Source organism: Camarhynchus parvulus, chromosome 7 (assembly GCF_901933205.1).
Source record: "Camarhynchus parvulus chromosome 7, STF_HiC, whole genome shotgun sequence".
Lineage (NCBI taxonomy): Eukaryota > Metazoa > Chordata > Aves > Passeriformes > Thraupidae > Camarhynchus > Camarhynchus parvulus.
In genome coordinates, this window is record NC_044577.1 from 5,445,108 (window position 1) to 5,468,148 (window position 23,041).

The 23,041-nt window shown below is 43.8% G+C and overlaps 1 protein-coding gene across 1 annotated transcript in view; it reads left to right on the forward strand.

Moving 5' to 3' along the window:
• The window catches only part of ADARB1 (adenosine deaminase RNA specific B1), a 61,206-nt gene continuing 38,165 nt past the window's right edge, over positions 1 to 23,041 (forward strand). The window contains exons 1-2 of the mRNA XM_030952455.1: positions 1 to 52; positions 18,841 to 18,877. The gene's annotated coding sequence lies outside the window, so the exon portion shown is untranslated. The remainder of the gene's footprint in view (positions 53 to 18,840; positions 18,878 to 23,041) is intronic.

The window sequence follows — 23,041 nt, forward strand, 5'->3', positions numbered from 1 at the left end:
GCGGAGCGGCGGCGGCGGCGGCGGCGGGGCCCGGGCAGCGGCGCGGACAGAGGTGAGCCCTGGCTGCGGCGGCGGCGGGGCGGGAGCGCCCCGCGGGACCTGTCCAGGTCCTGACGCGGTGGCAGGTGCCGGTGGTTGCCGGCCCGGCCGCCCCGCACCTGTTGAGGACGGCGGGGGCTGGGCGGGCCGGGCCGCGGTGGAGGTGCCGGTGCGGGGGCGCAGTGCGGCGCGGAGCGGGGCCCGGCCGTTCCCGGCGGGGGGCGGGCGCCCGGGCGGGCTCCCCCGGGCAGGGGCCGCGGCGGCGGTGTTGGGGCCATTTTGGGGGTGGCGTAACCAGGGGAAGTTTGGCCCCGGCCGCCCGAGCCGGGGGCAGCTCCCCAGCGGCACCGGCCGCCCGTCAGGGCGCCCGCCCGGAGCCGGGGAAGCGCAGAGCCCCTGTGCGGGGCAGGCGCTGCCGCGGGGGGCGGCTCGGCCGCCCTGCCCTTCTCCCGGTGCTCCCTTCTGGCCATACTCCTCCGCCCTGCCCTTCTCCCGGTGTTCCCTTCTCGCCCTGCTCCTCCGGCGTCGCCCGGTCCGGCCGCCCCTGGCACCGCCGCCCGCCCTCTGCAGTGGGGAGGCGGCGCGTCCTTGGAGAGCAGCTCGGGCGTGAAACGCGGCTGCACATCCCAGCGCCTTTCCCTCCCGGCTGGCGAACCCCGGTACAGCCTTTCTCCATCTGTTGCCGTGGCCCCCGGTGGGTTTCCTTGTTCCTTTGGGATTTGGTTGGATTTGTGGTGTGCTTGGAGCAAAAGTGCAGCCGTGAGCTCTGTGGTTGTGCTTTTCAAAGTCTGGTTTGCCTAAAAAAACACAGATAAAAAGCTTCCCAAGGGCGCCTGTCTGGTGCCCGAAGGGTACTGCTGGCCTGGGCTGCTCCTGCTCTCTGCCCATCTTCACCTTGCACCTCTCAGGACTCAGGTGAGGGAAGCACTGGTCATGGCAGAGAGGTCTACAGAGCGTTCAGGACTCTGCACTCAGGCTGGTGAAACCACAGAATTGATGGATGAGCCACCATCAGCCATGCTGGTCCTTGGCTGAGGCTTAAGTGTTTTCTTCTTAATTTTTAAATTTTTATCTACTTTTTTTGATAGTATATGAAGGAAAAACCAACTCCATGTATTATTTAAGAATAAACAATATTAGGGTCTCATTTCTTACTGTTTTTTATTTTATCCAAGTGCTGGTGAGCTTACTGGAGCTGTTGGGTTCTCCCAGGCACCCTGCCTGCTCTGTGAGTTACTCTGTCACTCCCAAGAGTGAAGTTGGAGCATTGTTCTTGGAGCTGTTTTATGCTGGAGAGTGGCAGCAGGCCAACCTTCCTGGACGCACAAGATGTTTAGAATAATTAGTGATGGAATACCCCTTTAAAATAATTGTTTGGATTTATCTAGCACTCACTTGTAGCAATATCTACCTCTAAAAATAGGCAGGGCTCTGTGTAATGAGCCTCGTAGTATAAACAAGTCATATCTTGAATGACTGTTGTTACTTTTGGGATGTCCAAGATAGATGCCTTTCGGGGTTTTGCCAAATCTTCTAACTTTTTTTTTTTTTCCTCTGCAGTGAGCTATGTTTCTTGGCCCTTACACTGTGCAGTTGTATGCACTGACCAGAGGCAAGGCTCAGTAACCCTCGCTGTTCAGGGCTGGCACAGCTGCACAGAAAAGCTTCCCAAGGTTGAGCAGTCCTGGTTTTCCCCATGCAGTCCATGCCCAGGTGGAGATGACTAGCAGTGGGCTCTGCCAGGTGACTGCACCAGCCCTGCTGTGAGGCACTGCCCCCTGTGAATTCACCACAGAGCCCCGTTCATCTGTGCTCTGACTCCTCAGTTTTCTGTGACACAGGGACAGAGCAGCTCGGGTGTGATCCTAATTATGCTGCTCCTTCCTGGGATGCCTTCCAAGTGTCCCAGGGTGCAGCTGTGTGAGCACACCGTTCTTGCTTTCAGGAGGTAGGAGCGGGGGTGGCACGAGGAGTGTTCTCACATTTTGCTGGGTGCTTTATCAGAGCCCAGCCTCTCACGTGCATGTGCTTTTTGGGGTTTGTTTTCAGCAGCCAGCATGCTGGCTGAGGCTTCTCTGTGTTGCTGACGTTGAGGAGCACTGGCTCCTCAGCTCGAGAGAGAAAAAACAGACAACTTTTTTCAGCAGGAGGAGTGCTTGCTCTGTGTTTTCTGAGAAGGTACCATTGTGCTCAGTGTTGGAAACAGGAGTGTCTCATAGCTTTGATCACACTGCTCACAGACCCCAGCCCACTTTGATACTGCCCCCAGTTAGCCAGATTTATCTGCTCAGTTGGAAGCTGAGTGCCCTTTTGTGGGCTGTGTTTTGGGAATGGAAATGCAGTTCCATAAGCCCTCAGTGGCAGGCCTCTGCTTGCTGTGAGCACAAAGGTCTTCTGGAAACTTTTATTATAACTAAATGGGACTTTTTTCTCTTTTAAAAGCCACCCATGTTCTGGTTTGCGTGAGTAAAGCCTAAATGGCTGGGCTTACCAGTTCAGACAGTTTGGGACTGGGACCAAGGGAGGCTCTGCTACTCCTTAGCAAACTCATGCCTACACTTGGCAAACCCCAGACTGCTGCCTGTAGTTGTTCCCAGTCAGAGATTCTGCCTGTCTGATGGGCCACACTGCTGTGAGAGAGCCCTGGGCCAGACCATGAGTGTGCCATGCCCTCTCAGCAGGCAGTGTGTCAGTGTCACCTGTTCCTCGAGGAGGTTTTGGGGATGGCAGTGCTGGTTGTGCTTCAGGTGGGGAATGTTTCCCTGGCTGCAAGGGTGTTGGTGCCAGGGTGGTTTCAGGTGAGGCTGAAATGGGTTGTCCCCAGGTGCATGCAGTGATTGCCTTGTTAGGCTCTTGCATTTGAAATCATGGTGGTGTTAGGCTCTTGCATTTGAAATCAGGAACCTGGGAGTCTTTGCTTGGATGCCAGAGGATGTCTGCTCTGATGAAGAGAGACCAGAGCTCTTGCTGTTCCTGCAGCTTCTGAAGCCGGTAGGTGCGTGGCATGTTTGAAACTCAAGCCATCCAGCTGCTGCAGTGTGGATTTCAGCTTATGTTTAAGTACTGAAGGTTGAAACTGTATGTTTGGGTTGTATTTATCAGTGGATGTTGTTATTTATGTATCTTGGTTTTAAAGGAAATACCTTTTATAGTAGAAATGCTGCCTGACCAAAAAAAAAAAAAAACCAAAAAACAACCTTGGTGAAGTGATTATATAAGCAAGTGAAATGGCATTCTAAAGCAAAAGTTTCTTTCCTGTTTGGAGACAGCGTGGCTGGGTTTTTTTTTTCTCTTTCCTGCTTTTTAGCATTTTTTAAATCCTTTTAGTGAATGTTTTTTGTATAGTAGGTATGAGAAATAGTTGTTTTTGCACTTTAAGTCCTTAAAGAGGTTATCAGCAGGCTGTGGGAGCTAGCAGGAGCCAGATATGAGTATTTGGGGCTGTAGCTGACCAAAGCGGCAGCACATGAGTCCATTTAAGTAATAATTAAGGTAAAAAAAACCCCCAAAGAAATTAATGTAACTGCTATTACTGTGGGAAATCAGAGGATGCTCAGTACAGTCATCCTCTTAGGAATGCCTGGTTGCAGAGGGATTCAGGATCTTTTCCTGTTCTCTGCCTGTGGGTCAGCTGTGGTGTGTGTCTGTCCCCAAGCCAAGGGAATCCATCTCCTCCACAAAAGCTGCCGGGGTTACCTTGAGCTTCTGTTCCCAGCAGGAGTGCAGGGCTGAGTCAGTGCTGCCTGCCCAGGGCTGTGACTCAGTGCTGTCCCCTCAATGCACAGGCAGCCTGCTGCCAGCACAGCCAGCCTGTGCCTGTAACCTCATTCCAGAGCTCTCCTCTGTGAGTATCACCTGCTTACAGGGGCTTGGGAATGTTGGGCTGCTTTCCTCAGTTGTGTGTGTTGGTGGAAGTTGGTTGTTAGTGAGCTTTTTTTCTGTGTGATGCTGAGCATCTGTGGAAGTGCCAGGGAGCTCTGAGACAAGGAGCTTCTCCTGTGTGCTATTATTATTATAAATATTATATTATTGTTTCATCTTTGTGGGTTTTGTTCCTTCTTTACACTTTATTTTAACTTAGTTATTTTTAAAATTATTTTTTAAGCTTTATGTGCTTGAAGAGGAAGGGTGCTTTGCTTTTCTTTTGGAGAAATGTCTTCCCTGATGCTCCGGGGTTAGGACTCTTTGTGGTTGAGAGCTGTCTGTGCTTCTAAATCAGGATTCCTTCATAAAAAATGACTTTATTGGGAACTCTGGCTATCTTCCTGTGCTTCTAAGCTCAATTTCCCATTGCCTGGCATCACACTGTTAGTGCCCTTGAATGAAATTGGTCAGCACCTTGAAAAGTCCATCACTTTTGGCAAGACAGTGGATTTGTTACAGGTAAGTACTGAGTTCTGAGAGCACAAGAATCTGTGAGGAAGGAAAACTCAGATGAGTGCTCTGCTGAAAGAAGAGCTGTTGCTGGAGTGCAAATATTATTGGACATCAGAGGAGCTCTGTGGTAGTGAGAGAAACAGGAAATCAAGTTTCATAAGTAGTTCCAGTAAAAGGTAGGTCCTTATTTTCCTAAGTATCCCTTGTTTTCCTTTGTGAAAGCGGAGAGGAGTGATCTAAGGAGCAATCTTGCATCATCATAGGTCATGGAAGAAAACAAAAGATTTAGGTACGGTCCCTCACCCTGCCCCTGGGGGCTGAAGCACACTGGAGACAGCCAAGATTTTAAATTTCCCTGTAAAGGCTCTTGCAGTTGTTTGGAATAATGTCCTTTTATAGGTGTAGGAAAGCACCGGGGTCAGGATTTTTCCATGCAGAGTGCTTTTGGCAGAGATGCAAAAGGAAGGGCTGCTCAGCAGATTGCAGAGGAATTTTTGCATTTAGTTAATTTTCAAGAGATTTTAACAGAATGGAGTTCTTGGACCTAGGTAAGGTGAAGAGTATCCTGAGTATCCTCATTTGGAGAAAACATGTGAGGAAGATACCATGTTTTGAATTTAAAGTAGAAATATTCATCAGTTGGGGGTGAGTTTGGTGCTGCATGGCAGAAGGTATTTTCTGATTACTTTACTTCCTGGTGCTTTTGTTATTATGGTACTTTTAAATTGCATAAACAATTTTATGATGGGCCTTGGGTAAAATTATGTATGACTACTATACCAATGTCAATTAGTCTTTGTTCCAAACTCAATTTACCATTGGCTCCTCCTTTCTGCTATTAGTTTTGTCATATCAACTCTGAAAAGAGATGAACTGTTTAAAATTTGATCAAAAAGAGATAAGCGTGTACGCTAAACCATAGTTTCTTTCATTTGTCATGTGTAATGTGAATATGAAGTTTTTACATAGGAATTGTGGGGCAACCTCAACCAGGAGTATTTTTTTTCTCATTTAGTGTGTGTAGGTTTTGAATTTTGCAGAGGTAGTTAATACTTGCCTCTACCATTCTGAAGGCTTCTCCTGAAAGTGCTCAGTGTGTCTAAAATGAGGTAAATTTTGATTTAGGTTGATTTAGTCAGCTCTTCAACTTTATTAGCAAGGGAGCCTCTAAGTTTAAGGTTTCACTGCCTTTTTCCTTGCTTAGTTATGCTCTAATATTTGTACATGATCTACTGGAAAACTATTGGAGGGAAAAATACCTTTGACTTTCTTTAGATGCAGGTTTTATAAAACCTTGTTTTCAGAAGCCATTCTATATCGGAATATGATTTAATTTTTCACCTCAAACACTGAGCACAGATACCAAGTATTTAATAAAACAACTCAAACTGCTTAGATGGCTCCCAGTAAGAACACAGTATCTCTAATTAAAACATTCTGATCGAAACTGGACTAAGATAACACATTTGAATGCTGCTTTTGGCCTTAGAGTTGCCATGTTTTTCACAGCTGAAGGATCAGTGCTGGTATATTTAAATATCTGAAAAATGAGAAGAATTAATATAAGCCGATGGCTGAACTGTGCTTTGTTTGGGAGAAACTCGTAATAAAGCTGGCTCTGTGAGGGAACCAGGCTTATAGCCCTCCTCCACTGCCCAGGTTTTAAAGCTTGCTCTTGATATGCACGAGTAGATCCTTCTGGGACATCAAAGGAGGAGGAGATAACTTCTTTTGTTGGGTGCTTACTTTTATAACCGTGATAGCCTTTGGTCAAGTTTACGCCTGGAAGGCACTTTATAGTATGGGTGTTTCCCACAGTATGGAAATTACCCAGGTGGATTAAGTAGGGAGAGATCTCCTTTGCCATAGCTTCTGAACCTGGAAGACAAATAGTGGTTTTCTCCCTTAAATTTTGGTAGTTTTGGTAGCTAAAACTTGTGAGCGGATTGAGCAGCACCTCTTGGATGCTGACTCTGTGCAGGTTTGCAGCCCCTTGGACCTGTTGCCTGTGCAGTCTGCACAAAGTCTGGGTGTTGTTCACAGCTTTGGAGTCACAGACAACTTCAGAATCGTTATTCTCTGTTGAACCAGAGTAATCTTTTCCAGCTGGACTAGAGCATAGTCCTGATTTTTTTTTTTTACCTGTAAGCTTTTCAGAGCAGCTGTGTGGCACGATGCTTGTATTTTCTCAGCTGTGGTGGCTTTGATGTCTTCTCTGGGGCTGCAGCCCCTCTCTTGGTTTAGAAGCACTTCTACAGCCAGCAAAACCATCCTTGCAGTGCTGGCAGCAGATAGGCTTTCCTGGGATTTACTGTGTATTATACAGACCTTCTTGTAGTGATATTTTTACAGATGCTTTTTGTCTCCCGCCGCTCACCAGTGCCAAGTGGTGTTCTGCAGTTTGATGTCATGTGATACTCTGTTTTGATAACAAAGAGGATCTGGAAATTAATGCTTAACTCAAACCAGTGATCCTGGCAGTTGTGGCTCGGGTGTGTATGCCAGTGTTTTAATTGGAGTTGGGAACATGCTTCTGAGTCTACAAAAACATGTAGATGTGGCACGCAGGATCATAGGTTAGTGGTGGACCTGGTTAGGCTCAATGGTCTTTGATGTCTTTTCCAGACTTGATAATTCCATGATTCTGTGACAATCCTGCCTGTCTCCACCTCTGTGCTTGAGGTGGGACAGCTTGCACAGGCTCCCTTTGGAGGACGGTGAGTGCAGAGATCAGCTCTAGGGGCAGGTCCACTGCCTCTAAGTTTGTGATTGGATTGTGCTTCTGTTGCTAATGTCTGTTCATAGTTTGATTAATAAGAAGCTAAATCGGGACCCTTCACTGAATTAGCAGCTCTCCAGAACATGAGACAGAAAAGCACAGCTGATGTGAGCCAAAGCAGCAAGGTCTGCTTGGGAGTGTGTGCCTGTGCTTTTGGCTAAGCGCTGCCAAAGGGGTGCAGTCTCCCAGAAAAAGCTCTTGTCAAAGTGGAGAAAATCCTGACTTCACTCCATAATCTACCATACATGCTGGAATTGGTGGGAGCTCCCCTGCCTCTATTTCCTGAGGACTGTCAGGTCCTTCCATCAAATCAGCAAAATCTGGTTTTTCTCGTGTCTTTGAAACTCTTGTGAAAATCTGTTACGTTAAATGCAACTCTGCTGTTTTCCATGAGGATGATAATGAGATGGGCAAGCTTCCCAAGTGGGGGAAAGGGTGCATTAGTCTGGAAACCTTTGGGTAGTTTGTCTCTGCTGATGCTTTTGTATCCAAGTTGATTTCCCCAGACTGCAGTGCTGACAAATGTGGATAACGAGGGATAGTGAGTGCTACTGTAGCTCTGTTGGTTTTTTTCCCTGGTGCAGTCTAGTTTATCTTCTTTTATCCCCTGAAAGCTATTCTTAGTAAGTGGTTGTTTTTCTTGAATTAAATGAGTGAATAATCACAATTTCATTCACTGTCCTTACATATGTTTAAATATAGTATTAACCTAATCTTCTTATATGCTTTTCCTTCTGCTGCTCCTGAGTTCCTAAAGGAATCAGGTTCACTATTAGTAAGATCTATGAATGAACTTGCCTGGAAATGAAATGCTTCTTTTGAGCTTTGGCTTGTGTTTATTGCCAAGATGGTAATTTATTCATATATTTGGACAGCAGCATCGTTCCTCATGCACATAACTTCTGTGCTGTCAAGAGAACTTTTTCTGCGTACAAATTCCTCAGATACAGTCTGTGAGATGGTTTTGGTTTTTTTTTTCCTCTGCTTGGAAGGGGGAGCGATTGTTTGGTGTCAAACCTTTGGTTTTCCATTTTAGGAAGGAGGGAGGGAGCTCTCCGTGGTACCGAGCGGGGCCGGGGCCGCTGGGCTGCGGGAGCTTGTGCTGCTGGGAGGGAGGGAAGGAGGCTCGTCCTGCCCTCCTGCTCCTGCCACGTCCCAGTTACATAACACACTGTACAAATTATATTCCATAGATTTAAAAAATATTATTATATATGATGGATATAGATAGACAACTTCAGTAAATTTAGCTAGTGTTCCTATAACTCTGTAGTTTCATTTCTCTCATCACTGTGTTTCAGATCATGAAGACTAGCTGGCTTTTTTTTGCAGCCCAGATAATACCCAGGGCTACTAGGTAGTATTCCCAACTCCTCTGCTTATTTTCCATCTCCTTTGGCCTCCTTGTATGCTTTTTCTCAGACAGAAGCTCAGTCAGGAGCTCCCCTGAAGGTGGGCCATGACTCTCTTGGGGCCAGTTGGGCAGCCTGAATATAAACACCCTCAGCTTCTTTCAGCATCTGGGATGTCCTTGCTGGCTTTCAGCCTTTTTCAAATTCAGAGTTCATAGAATAGCCAGTGTTGGAAGGATCCCACAAGGGTTATTGAATCCAGCTCCTGGCCCTGCACAGGACAACCCCAAGAAGAGCTGTGGCTTGTTCTCCTTTCAATATCTTCTTTCTTCAGTCCTTTGTTCAGTAGATTTGCTTTCTTTTAAAGTTTGCTTTCCAGACTTAAGCGAGGTTCCCCAATGGCTGTGAGAACATTTTCTGAGTAACTGCTCTTTATGGCTTTCAGTGAGTATGGAAGGAACTAGAAGTACATTTGATTATTGTAATAAAAGCTCTGTTGAGGAATATGGCTATTGACTGTTGCTCTCTTGCCAGAGCATCACCTGATCTGTAGGACAGCTTAGCTGAAGCAGGCTGCTTTTAAAGCTGAAGAGAAATAGCCAATATTTTCAAGGTCATAGCTTTTAGAATGCTGTGGTAGAAAGTAGGGAAAGGAATTTTTCTGCTGGTAGCTTTCAGCGCAGCAGAGCTCCTCAGTATTATTTATGGCTTTGGCTTGGGTATTTTTGCATCTCCCTGGGTCACAGACCTTCCTTGCTGTCTTCTGGTGTTTTTTGCCTAGGTTTGGTATGTTGCTGTAGTCCAAATTGGACATAAATTGTAAAAATATAAAATAATACAAAAATTGTATTAGTGGGTATTTTTACATCCATTGGTACTTAAAATGCATGCAAACACCTCTGCTCCAGCAGTTGTCCTGGCAGCATTGCTGGTGAATACTACTTTAGTATGTGTGCAGTGGAGTAGTTTTGAATAAGTGACTTTTGGATCTATCTTAGGAGGCTGCTGATGTTCTTATTGCAGGATTTCACCTCCCAGAGCTATGACTTGGTTTCTTGTGAAGTGCATGTTCACAGTGCATAGGTTATCCTTGAGAGAACAGCCAACTCCCTGCATTTCTGAATCAGTAGCTGCTTCTTTACTTCACAGAAAATGCATGCAGTATGTGCATATATTAAAGATACATGCATATGTATAATATTTTATTTTCAGCACTTTGTCCAGAATAAAAACTTCAGTCTAAAAATAACTACAGTAAAAGGTCACTAAAGTAGGTTCATAATCCAAATTGCACTCAACATGGAGTGTTTTTGGCATGTGAACTGATAGGCTCTTTGCTTCTGTGGCTGAGCTCTCTTAACTATTCTTGATGGCATTAAATGGCTCTTTCTCCCTGTGGTTTTGTTGTCCTGAACCTGAAGGAAATGTTCTGTATTGAATTATTTGCTCCTTTGGGTTGGTGTGCCAGGGGAATGGGGATTTTCCATCCTCTTACCTGGAGCAGTGCATCACAGGCTGTGCAGAAGCAGTGCTGGTCTCCTTGGAAATCTGCTGCTGTTTTAAATTCTTGGGGATTTCTCTGGTGGTGTCATCCTTGCACCTTATGCCTGTGCTGCTGCTGTAGGTGTGGGGAGCAGCAGAGACAGGGGAAGGATGTGGTGGTGCTGGTCCAGGTGTGTGTGTGCCCTGTGAGATGGGAGGATGGCAGCAGGTATCTTGGGTGGCTCCTCTTTTGCCTGGAGTGGAAATACAGCTGAGCAGGGAAGACACAACTCTCTGGTGTCCAGCAAAATCCCAGGCAAGTGGTTTCTTCAGTCCTTCACCCAAGTCCCAGGTGGAGGCTGGTGTCTCTTGGATTTGTCATCCTTTCTCTGCAGCTCCTGGCTGCTTGGTGGTGGGTACTGCCTGCCTGGGGCCACCCAGATGTGCTTTCTGAGGGCTGTAGAGGGGTAGATGTGCTTGGGGCTAATCCAGTGTCCTTGCTCTGCCAGCATTTGCAGCATGTATCAATTCTGCCTGAAAAGCATAGGCTGTTTCTTGCCGTTGATTCTGTACAGTGCTCCTTTCCAGGACTGATAATTATTTCCCTTTTCTCCTGTATTTGTACAGTCAGGCTTTGATTTGTTCTTCTTGACTGAGCAGCTCTTTAGGGTTCTTCTCTCAAGCTCCCTGTGCCACGTGTCACCCTGTGGTCCTTCTCTGTTTGCCTTCTGCTTGGATGTGATGCTGATTTGCAAGGGGTAGCAAAGTTGAGCAGGGTCATGTATGCACAGGGTGCCCAGAGAAGCTGTGACTGCCCCATCCCTGGATGTGTTGAAGGCCAGGTTGGACAGGGCTTGGAGCAGCCTGGGATAGTTGAAGGTGTTTGATTTGGAATGAGATGAGCTTTAAGGTGCCTTCCAACCCAAACCAGTCTGGGGTTCTATGATCTGCAACTTTCATCACTTATTCATTAGTTCTTCCTCTCTAAGTATTTTCAGGTTTGTCTTGCTGGGAGATTCTTTGGGGCTATTTTGTGCAAATAACTTAGTAGATAAAATAGGTGTAAGTATTTCAACTCCCATTTGTTTCCTTTGGCTATCAGGAGCAGCTTTAATATTCAGCTTTTCAGGTAACCTAACATCATTTGTTATTTTTCAATTTTTATCTGAACTCAAAAAGGCTAATGAAAATTAATGTATGAGTTACCTCCCAACATCTCAGCCCTTGGGGGGAATACATGAAAACTGATGTAGTCTTGAGTCTTCATACACTCCAAGTTTTGGTCCATTTACCCTCTGATGTGGTTTTTGTTCAAGGGGGACCTTATTGCTTCTTACAAGTCCCTCACAGTAGGTTGTAGCCAGGTAGGGATAGATCTCTTCTCTCAGACAGCAGGTGACAGGACCAGAGGAAATGGCCTCAAGTTGTGCCAGAGCAGGTTTAGATTGACTAGTAGGAAAAATTTCTTCACTGGAAAGGTGGCCAGGCACTGGCACAGGCTCCCAGGCAGTGGTGCAGTCACCATCCCTGGAAGGGTTCAGAAGGTGTAGATGTGGCACCTGGGACCATGATTCAGTTGTGAACATGGAGGTTCTGTCTTAAGAGCTGGGCTCAATGATCTTAGAAGCATTTTCCAACTTTAGTGCTTCTATGATTCCATGTGTGAGTAACGTAGACCGCAAGTCCTGAGCATGCTGGTCATGCCAGCATCTTCCCTCTCTCTTGCTTTTCTCCTGCCCTATCCAAAATCTTCTGGGTGTTTTCCGTGCTTGTCTTGTCAAACTCTGGGATCTATTACAGTTACTTGAATATGAAGGTGGTAAGTCCCGTTTCTGTGCAACGTGGCTGAAAAATGTCTAATATTCTCTGATGGCAAACACTCTGCCCACACACCCGAGCGCTGATGGCACTCAGATTTTACACCAGAAGTGTGGTTGGTGGTGGGGCTTTTTTTGTTTTGTTTTGGGTTTTTGTTTTTTTTTTTTTTTTCGTTAACATAAAGTAACTTGATGTTGAGTAACTCAAGGAACTGCTCAGGAAGGGGCAGTTTGAGTCAGTCTTCTGTTGGAGAGATCCCTGACAGCCAGTTGCAGGCCAGATCCTGAGAAAGGCTTCCAGGATCTCAAAGGCTGGCGCAAAGTCAAGGTACATCAAAAGTTAGCTTGAAGTTCTTCAAATCTGCTCATATTTTAGTAGGAGAAAAGCAGAAATGTGACTGTAAAAGTGAAATGTAACACCTTCATATTCTTAGAAGTCCAGGAGCTTGTTCTTCCTAAAACCTTGCAGGGATGAGACAGATACCAAAATCCTGGAAGTCACCACTATGGAGATGCAGACTGTCAGTGAGGCTTGAGTCACAAACATGGGGTGCTTCTAGTTTAGCTTGCTGCTGCCATGCTCCCTCTCTGGGACAGCCTCAGAGTGGGCCCCTGTGGAGAAGAGAACTCAGTTTAAGATGCTGCCACTGTTATTTTGGCCTCCTGCTGCACTGGGACACTTGGTGTCTTTTCCTTGTCCAGTGTGGTGGGGTGAGAGCACTATGTGCCCAGTCCTTGCTGTGGTCTGGTCCCATCCCTGCATCTCTCCTCTGCAGTCTCCAACTCTGCCCAGAGCACAAAATGAATATCCATAGAGAAGCAGCAAGAAAACAACTGACCTGGAAATATGTTTTCCAGCTAACCCAGTCCTTTGTTTGGGAAAACAGCGTGATTCAGGTTTTTTTCACAGTCTTTAAAATTCCCTGTACATGGAGTTCCTGTAAGGAGCATGTTAAAGCTAAAGGAATAAAGAGCTCGAAAGCTCTTCCACGTTACTTGCATAACATTTATTTTAAAAATAATATTAAGCCTGGTAAAAAGGCTGTTGGTGGGTGCACTTGTGCAATCCATTATTTTTTTCCCCCTGGTGTAGTTTGTGCTTTCTGGCATTTTGTGCACAGCAGATGCAGTTTGTGCTGTATCTCCCATGGGGGAAGCTGTTGGTGAGCTGCAGGCTGCTGGAGGATGGGAGTCAAAGGATAAATCCACAATTCCCCCTCTGTCTTCATGAGACTTCACCTGGAGTGCTGTGTCCACGTTTGGGCTCCTCAGCACAAGGAAGGCATGGGCCAGTTAGAGTGGGTCCAGAGGAGGCCTTGAGGGTGCTCCAAGGGCTGGAGCCCCTCTGCTCTGGGGACAGGCTGGGAGAGCTGGGGTGTTCACCTGGACGAGAGAAGACTCTGGGGGACCTTAGAGGCCCTTCCAGTGCTTGAAAGGGCTCCAGAAGAGCTGGAGAGGGACTTCAGGCAAGGGCCTGGAGTGAAGGAGAAGGGGGAATGGCTTCCCATTGACAATGGGCAGCATTAGGTGGGATATTGGGAAGAAATTCTTGGCTCTGAAGGTGGAGAGGCCCTGACACAGGTTGCCTAGAGAAGCTGTGGCTGCCCCAACCCTGGAAGTGTCCAAGGGTGGGTTGGATGGGGCTTGAAGCAACCTGGGATAGTGGAAGGTGTTCCTGCCCTGGAAGATGTCCCCTACTGGCGGCAGGGGCTGGAACAAGATGGTCTTTAATGTCCCTTCCAACCCAAACCATTCTGAGACTGTATGAAATGTGCACAGTCAGTGGCTGTGTTAAGCCTCCTTTCCAGCTTGTACATTTTACCTTGCTGAACTCTTTTTACTGAAGTTACAGCACCCTCTTCTCTGTTTAATCTTCATCTCAGGGCAATACTGCAGTCAAGCTGCCTCTGGTGAACAAAACTGAAGAAATTTGTTGTCTGGGCTGCATAAGATATTTTTTCCTGCAGTGATTTGTGTGTGGAATGTCTGCCTCTTGGATCTTTTCAGCAGAGGGCGGTGGTTTAAATCTCTGTCATGTCACTCGTCTTCCGTCAGGTGCTGAGAGGAGGTAACACTTGGCCTCTCTTGGTGTCCTGCTTTTAAATCCAGGAATAAATTACATTGGTTCTTGAGGCTGTAGGCATGGTCTGGGAGCTCCCAGCGAAGGGTGTATCACTTAAGGTATGGTTTAATATGCACACTTCATCCCACCACTGCTAATTCCCAGTCTGTCTCCCAGCTTTGTGAGCGATCTCTTGTCACACCAGGAGGCTGGAGGCAGTGGCACAGCCATCCCAACCTGTTTTAAAAGCAGAGGTCTGGGAATAAAGTGCCTTCTTCTGGCACTCCTGAAGCAATAAACTTTATTTAAAGACTGTGGAGAGTGACTTCCCAGGTACCAGCTAGAGAAGATACTCACACATCCTCAATGCACAACATAATCTCCTGGGTTTGAGCCCTGTTAAACTGAGTGATAATTATTTGGCATCTTTTATTAAACATTGATTTCTGAGGCATTTTTCTGAAGAGTAATGGTAAGTACAAAGTGTTCACATGCATCTAATCTTTGCCCTAGGACTGAAAACAATGAAATCTGCCTTGTTGTGAAGGCTGGGGAATATTGCTGCTGTTCAAAGGAAGAAAGATTTGCATTCCTCTTGTAGGTGCTGTACATATGTAGAGCAAGCTTGAAGGAAGTTTTACAGGTATTTTTTTAAATGTGTTTAAGCTGGAAACCCTGGTTGATCACTGTAGCATTGAGAAGAGCTTTCAGCAGTTTTATCAAGTTGCTGCAGCAACATCTGCTCCAAAGTGGGGCATCTTCCAGTGTCAGAATCGGTCAGTGTGGTGGGATGGGTGGGTTGTCCTATCTCTGCTGCTCCTGTAGCCTAAATTCTTGTCTACAATTTGTCTGTAGTAAAAAAGAACTTCTTTTTCTTTTTTAGTTGTGGTCTAAAAACAACTAATACCGAACAGAGAAATTACAACTGACTTCTTAAATTCTGTTGCCTTTTTAAAAGCTGCTGCTTAGTCTGGAGGTTGCACTGTTGGACTGTTACAGTTTGACTAATGTTTAAAGCAGCTAAATGAGTAATGTAAATATTTAAACACTAGCTATAGTGAAAACATCAACAACAAGATTAAAGCCTAAGCTCCCCTGAAGACATTTATGGTAATTTTGCTCATGTTAATGATTCCTTTGGCTTCAATCACGTTCTCTTCTAAGGTAACTTCTCTTATCCATGGGATGATCCTGTGAAAAGAGGAGTGGCATTAAAACCTTTGATTTTGAAATAATGTTGTTTCAGTATCAAAATTTTGTATTGAGGCTTTAGGATGCCAGATGTACCAGTACACCAGTGAATATGATTTTTCGAACATAAGAGATGGCAAAATTAAAGGTTAGAGTTTCTTGCTTATACTATGCAAATATGTGAAATTTTTTTTTGATGAGAGAATGTTTGAAAAATACTTTACTATCTTTCTTCCTCAACATTTTTTCTGTTAATTGTGTGTTTTAGAATAAATTATGAACATACTTTTGTTTGTTTGCTGCAGTAAAAGCTTGGATAATACTTGATGGAGTAGCATTCTCTTTTTTATTTTATCCGTGGATTCCTGTTGCTTAATAGCTGCTGAATTTTCATAGACTTTGAAGTGTCAGTGAACTTTGTTTCAGTATCCTGTGTACTTGTTTGTGAGTTCCAAAAGAGTTTGTTTTATATCAAGGGAAGGAGAAGCATTTGACAGCTTGCATTGTGTATAAACTGTACTTCTTTTTCCAATTGCAGCATATATGTCCTTTTTCCCTAAACTTTTTTTTTCATTGTGGTGCTCAGTTGCTAGTCTTTCTTAATTTACTTCAGAATTTTAAATGAGCAGTTCAAAAAGGCTGTAGGAAATGTGGGTTGGATTTGGGCTATTATTTCTTTAATTCAGACTGATAAACTGAAGTAAGATTTTTTCTTCATGTTTAGATGGAAAATGTTTTCAGAGGAAAACCCAGTTCTGTAGCTGTGCTGTTGAACTGCATTTACAGTTTATGGTGAAGACTGATGACTTGGTGTATGAAAAAACGTGACAATCGCAGAATATGCTGACTTGGAAGGGACCCACAGGGATCATGGAGTCTGACTCCTGGCCCTGCACAGGACACCCCAAGAATCCCACCCTTTGCTGGAGAGCACTGTCCAAACACTTCTTAACCTCTTGTTTTTACTGGAGCCTCACACTGGTGTTTTCTGGGATCAGGAGCAAAGTCTTGCTTGAAGGCATCTCCTTCTCACATTCCCTGAGTGCCTTTTGCACAGGCAGGTAGTGATAGGGAAAGGGGGAATGGTTTTAAACTAAGAGAAGAGAGATTTAGAGTAGGTGTTAGAAGGAAATTCTTCTCTGTGAGGGTGCTGAGGCCCTGGCACAGAGAAGCTGTGGCTGCCCCTGGATCCCTGGAAGTGCCCAAGGCCAGGTTGGACGTGGCTTGAAGTATCCTGGGCTACTGGAAGATGTTCCTGCCCATGGCATGGCCCTTCCAACCAACTGTTCTACAGTGGATTTAACATACCTGTGGTTTTTGTCAGGCATCAGCAGTTGAGATGCCTCAACAGATTACTTTTCTATTTCATTTTCTATGTGAGAAATAAAATAAATAGGAAAGTAAATACAGAAAGATTGGAAGTGGTGTTTTTCTTATCCTGACCATAGGGCTGGTGCTGGGTGCCTCCGTGTTGTTGCCTTGTGTTTGGGTGGTTTTTGCAGGTTTATGTCTTGAGGTGGTACCTCAGATCTCTGTTTTGATTCTCATTGTCTTAAAATATTTTCAGCTGATCTTTAAAAAGTCAATATTTGAAAATATTCCTAATTAGCCAACATGTTGTGTTCTTCATATGATTTTCAAGTATCCTTTGCTGCCCTGGGAAAAATCATGGATATATTTCTGAACTTTTTAGGGTAACTTTAACTCACTAGTAAGGGACAAAGAATTGGTTTATTGAATTTTTTTGCAAGGTAACAGTATGGAGATACTGTGGCCAAGTGCTGAGCTCCTAGAGGAGCCCCTTCTGGCAGGCTCTCCCTGCAGAAGGTGTTAGGGAAGCATGTCATGACTTGAACAACCTCAGAATAGCCATTTGCCACTGGACAGAGCCTGGTAGGACATGCTGAAGATCAGAGCCTTGTTCCTGGCGTTTATAACATAGTGGTATTTCCCTTTCTTTGCTATTTAGAGTTTTTACTGGTTTAAGGTGTCACAAGTCTCGGTTTTTCCTCCACCTGTCTTTACTGCTCACAGTATAACAAAAAGAATTACTAAGATAAGTTTTTTTTTTTCCTAGTTGTTAACCCTGGATGGTTCTTTCACTGTAAAATTCACTGCACCTGTCAATATCTAAGAACTTTTAGTGCTCAGTGGTAAACTTAAAGTCTTAATTTTCATGGGTTGTTTTTAGTTTGTTAGGGAATTATTGACTACAGTAATGTTGTGTATAAGGAAGATAATGTGAAATCTAAATTAACTCAAGGATATACTAATATAAAAACTATTAGCAGTGTGTTTTCTCAGGATTAATTGTAACTTTAAGCAATGCTTACATAGGAAGAGAATTATCAAAACCTTGTTTTTAAAATACATTTTTTGGTCGTTGTTGCCCCAAATATTGGATTTTCACATCACACTCAATTTATAGTTCATATTCCTAGAGTTTGGAAGTTTTTATTGTGAGTATGGGAACACTTGGTTGGGACTTTGACTCTGAACTCAATATTCTGGGCATTTTTCCTACTTTATGCTAAGACCAATGTAGTATTTTTATTTACCTTGATCTTTTTATTTTTATTGGAAAATGCCACTATGAAGTGTTGAAATTCAAATGTCTTAAAAGCTGGGGTCAAATCAATGCAATATGCTAGTTTATAGACTTTAAATATTATGTCAGATCCCTTTTTGACCAAGAGATGTGCAGCTATTGAGTTGTGTTGTGTAGCTGTGCTCTGTGTAACTTGAATTCAGTGCAGGTTTCTGCAGGGTACCAGCTCCCTCTCGTGGGCTGTGTGATTGTGATTTTGGAATTGTTTTAGAATAGTCTTATCTTCACACTGCTATGGCCCCATCAGTATTGCTTTAGAACTAGGAGGTTGTCTGTTAAATTAAAGCTGTCTGTGCCTGGTCTAAAAGCTGTGCTTACTCGTGGAAATAAAATTGCTCACAGCATCCCTGTTATCCTGTATCCTCCTTAGAATCAGAATCACAAAATTATTTAGGTTGGAAGATACCTTAAGAATGGGGGGGCGTGTGTTTTACCCTACATCTGCCAGTTGTTTTCCACCCCACTGCTGGCAGTTGAGGGATTTTCCTCTTTTGCAGGAGAATGCAGTCTGATGTCAGTGGGATCAAAGAAGTGGTGTTTGGAAAGGGGGTTGTTGTATGAGGGGCCTTTTATATGGATTGAAATCACTCCCTAAAAATAAAAACTGAAGATCTAAATTAAAAAAAAAAAATCTAACAAGGTGAGAATTCTGGATTTGGTTTCAGGAAAAGTTGGCTGTGGTAGCACAGATGTTTATTTTGGTTTTAAACCATTATTTACCACATTTTTGCTGACCCTCTCTCCTAGAAGGTGCAGAGATTGCAGATTGGGTTCTGCTACATAACTGCTTGTACCTTAGGGATGTTTTTCCTGACCCCCTCTCCTAGAAGGTGCAGAGATTGCAGATTGGGTTCTGCTACATAACTGCTTGTACCTTAGGGATGTTTTTTCTGACCCCCCAGAATTAGGCATCTTGAGTCTTCATTTCTTTTTTAATTTTTTTGTTCCAACTGGGAATGTCCAGAATGGTCAGGGGTTTACAGAAGACTTGGCTCTGGGAGTGTGTATCTGTAGTATGGACTGTTTATTTTTAGAGAATCATGAATGTGTCCCTTTCAAAGTCAGGAGTTGCTATTTGTAATGCACAAATTATTAAAGAGCCAAACAATTGACTGGATTTCCTCTTCTTGCAGGTTGCAGAATCAGCATGTCTCTCCAATAGTTAAAAAGGTAAGCACACTGTATTTGCAAACATGGAGCAGGATTCTGTGTTTTCTGATTGATGCATTCGGCTTGTAACTTGGAGGAGAAGGAGGAACTACTTCATCTTAATGTATTTGAACACCTATTTAGTACTTTGTTCTTTTATCTATAACTTTATTTATGTTTGGACTCCAAATCCTTGCACAATTACTGCATCAGCAGCTTGAAATTAGACAGGATATTGGTTTGCAAGTTGATATTACAAAAATTTAGTTACCCTTCCAGCTGCAAATTTGTATCCAATGCATATTAATTATTAAAGTAATTATTTATTAAAGTAAATAGGCAGAGCTGGCTTGTAAGACTTGAAAGTTTGCAGAGTGGTCGAGCAAAGCTTAATAACTGGTTTTGGTGGGAAAAGAGGGAATAAACCCAATTTATAAGTCTATTTTGTAATCCCAAACATCAGTCTGTCTCTATGACTGTTTTTTTTTTCCTTTTGTGAAACAGCTTTAAGATATCTGAGTCTCTTTTTGTCCTTCCTTAAAACTATTTTAGGTTTTTCTTCCAATTAGTTATTATTTTCCTTAGTGCTGGCTAGCCATATCAATTATCCTTTAAATCATGTTGAAAATATTAATGTTGCTTACTGGGAGATCCAGGCTGCTCAGTTTTTCTGTCTGAATAGTTACCACTTTTGCCTTGGTAGCACATGATAAATACATTTCTGACAGTTACAGGTACTTGAGGAGTCCTTCAGGAAAAAAAAAAAAGTTAAAAATGAGACATTCAGTCCTAACAGTAATCTGGTAAGAAGGAATAAATCTGCAAACGTCTTAAGTTATTTGTAACTGGGAGCAGAGCTCTGAACTTGGTTGGTTGAGGGATCAATAGATGAAACCTCAGTTATTTCTGTAACAGCAGATGGTGCTGTTGGAATGGGTTTAATCACCTGAGGAATAGACTCCAAGCCGACCAATAAACTCCAGTATGAGGTTTATATCAGAGCACTTGGGGCTCCCAGTATGCATCCAGCAGCTCTGGACCTGGAATTTGCTGTGCAGAGCAGCTTTTCAGGATGTAGTTTAGCTCCTACTAATTCTAGCAGTTGATGCTAATTTATATTTGTTCTTGCTGAGGTACACAAAGCTAAAAGAAAAACTGCTGTTGGCCTGTAATATTGTCCTTGTGCTTGAAAATACCCAGCTTGCTTGTGGGAGCAAAAAATTGAAAAAATCTTTAAAAGCACTTAAAAAATACAGTGTATGAGTATTTCTTCAAAGAGTATGTGAAGTAAGCTGATGATGGGGACCAAATCTATAAGTAAATGAGAATTTCAAGGATGTTTTGGTGCGTGGGTATTTTCATGTGATATCTATTAGAAAATTTATTGTGTGATAGGTGATGTATATAGATTTACTTTATTTAAAATAGGGGCTGCAACATGGCCTCGAGCCTCCTGCTGCCAGGGAACCTCATGGGAAAGGACTAGAAGTGCCACATCTGCAGGGTCACTAAGCTGGGCTCACAAATCCTTCATCACAAAACTCCATCTATCACAAGTCACAAATCCATGGAATAAGAGGCTTTGTTCCACTGGGCTGGGTGGCAGAGGAGAGAATTGAGGAGATGCTGAAGTTTTCAGTCTTGCTGTGTTGCTTCTGATCTTGCCTGGGTTAGTTTATCTTTGGGATTTGGGTGGAAAATGCTTGAGTTGTTTAGTGTCTCTGCACTCCTGGTTCAGGGGTGCAGGTGAAATTGGGAGTAGTGGAGATGGGTAAGTCCCAAATTCCACTGGGGAGCTGCTTTTGCTTTGGAGAGAAGGCAGCTCATTTTCTCCTTGATGGAGAGGGTGGGTGTCAAGTGTGTGAAATACAAGATATTACGGGGTTTACTGCTTCCAGCACACACAGTAGCACTAAATGCCATAGTTTTGTTCTGTGTGCAGCATTTACTTCCTTGCACTTGGTTTTCAACCTTTTGTTTAATGTTTAATTCAACCTAATGTTTAATGTTGTGGACATTATAAGATATTTAAGGATATTGAGTATTTAACTTCATACATATTACAGATTGGTTATTACAGGGTAGTTCAGCCTGGAGAAGTCTCTGGGAGACCTCATTGTGACCTTCCAAAAAAGCTTATAAAAAGAGGAAGAGTTACTTCTCATGTGGGCAGATAGTGATAAAAGAGGAGAAAATAGTTTTAAACTAGAAGAGGATAGATTTAGATTAGAAGTTAAAAGAATTTTTTTTTCTGTGAGGGTGGTTGGGCCCAGAGAAGCTGTGGCTGCCCCATCAGTGGAATTGTTCAAGAGCAAGTTGAACAGGGCTTGGAGCAACCTGGGATAGTGGAAGGTGTCCCTGCCCGTGGTAGGAGCTGGGAAGGGTGAACTTTAAGGTCCCTTCCAACTCAAACCACTGATCTGTGATTTGGTTCTATGATATTTTTGATTTCCTAAAACTGTTGTTAATGTTACACACCTGCAGTGGGTCACCAAGTTTCTCTCCTAAGGGCACTGAGTATGTTCTTTAAACAACAGTCAGATTTTAGAGACCTTTTTTTCTCTTCAAAGCTGTCATCCTTCAAGACCTTGTCCTAGGCTTCCTTCCTGAGTGTCATACCCCAGAGTCACTGCCTTGAGGAGCAGGGCTTGGTAGAGAGAGGAGCTGCTCTGGGGAGGAGAGCTACAAAGGTGACCTGAAGAAGTCTCTTTTCAGTCTTTACACCAAATTTTGTGAACCAAATCTCTGACAGGGTAGGGCAGATAAAGTAATTATTAAAAGCAAAATCACTTTTGACTTCAGATAGCTAATGCAGGATCTCTTCCCCCAATAGGAAGGAGAAATACACATTGTTATGTATCTCAATCTTGGCTGTGCTGAGAACAAGGTGGTAAAAATTTGAGCAGCTGAAGGAATTATGGTAAAAGGCTCAGTAGTTGCACAGGCTGCTCTTTCCATTTTACAAATCGTGCTGTTTTCTCAAAGATGGAAAATGAATTTTCATCCCCCTAAGGGGTGTTTTTTCCCTTTCTCTCTTTGTCAGTGTTGCTGTTCCTTCAAAGCTGTGTAGATATAGATACCTCAGCCTCCATGTCCTTGGTCTGTCATGCAGCTTATTGTGTATTGAAATGTGAAACTGGGCCTGGAACTGTTAATTAGCATGCAGAAACAGTTAATTAGCACACCAAATTAGACACAGCACTAGTTTTGGGAGTTGCTCTTTGATGGGATTCAGTTCCTCCTGAGCTTCTTGGTGGTGAACATGTGACTGTGGCATGACTATTGCCTTGATGGCTTGTTCCTCCATGGTTAGTTCTTCTTTCTAAATTGTGTGTAAACTGAGCTGAAATGATCCTGTTGCTCTTTCATCATTCTCAGAATGAGAAGTAGTGTCTAATAACATGGATGCTGAAGTAGAACTTCAGTTCCTTTGAAGTGGGGAAGTTAGTAGCTTTTAGTGCTTAGGCTTCAGACAAAAATAATTACAGTCGCTCAGCTTCTGCTTTCCATCACAGTCTGGAGATGTAAAAGCTGTTGTCTGGGATCTGGGAATGAGTGCCAGCAGGTAGAGCTCCCTGTTAGCACAGGAACCCAGTTCCAGTGGTGAGCTGGAGCATGTTGGGCTTGGTTAGTGAAGTATTCCTACTTTAGGATGCCAGGGGCAATGTTTTTCACAAAATGCCAGCCTGGATAGTTGTCAGAATATGATGGTGCATGTAAGTAATCTAGCAGAAATCATCTAGATTCAGTCATGTGCTGTGTTCCTGATGTGCTGAGAAATGAAGGTCTGAGAGCAGCTGGTGGTGTCTGGTCAGAGAGGTCTCATCACTGCAGTAGCAGACTGGAGCTTGCCCCTGCAGGCATTCCCTGCTAGAAAGTGCTTTTTGTCCTGTGAGGTTTAATCTGAGGGCAGGATTAAAGGATAGCTGCAACCCTCAGCCCGTGCTGATGATCTGCCTATCCTAAAACATCCTCAAATAATCTGAATATCTAAAATATATTAAAAACATCAAGTTATCTAAATATCCTAAAATATCCTCTACATATGCATAAAATGTTCTCAGCCTGTGCTGCTGGTGCTGTAGGATCTACAGGATCAACATATCTTTGTTGGTCACTCAAATGGGAAAACAGGATGATACCACGTTATGCCATAATGTCACATGTTACTTTTTAGTTTATGAA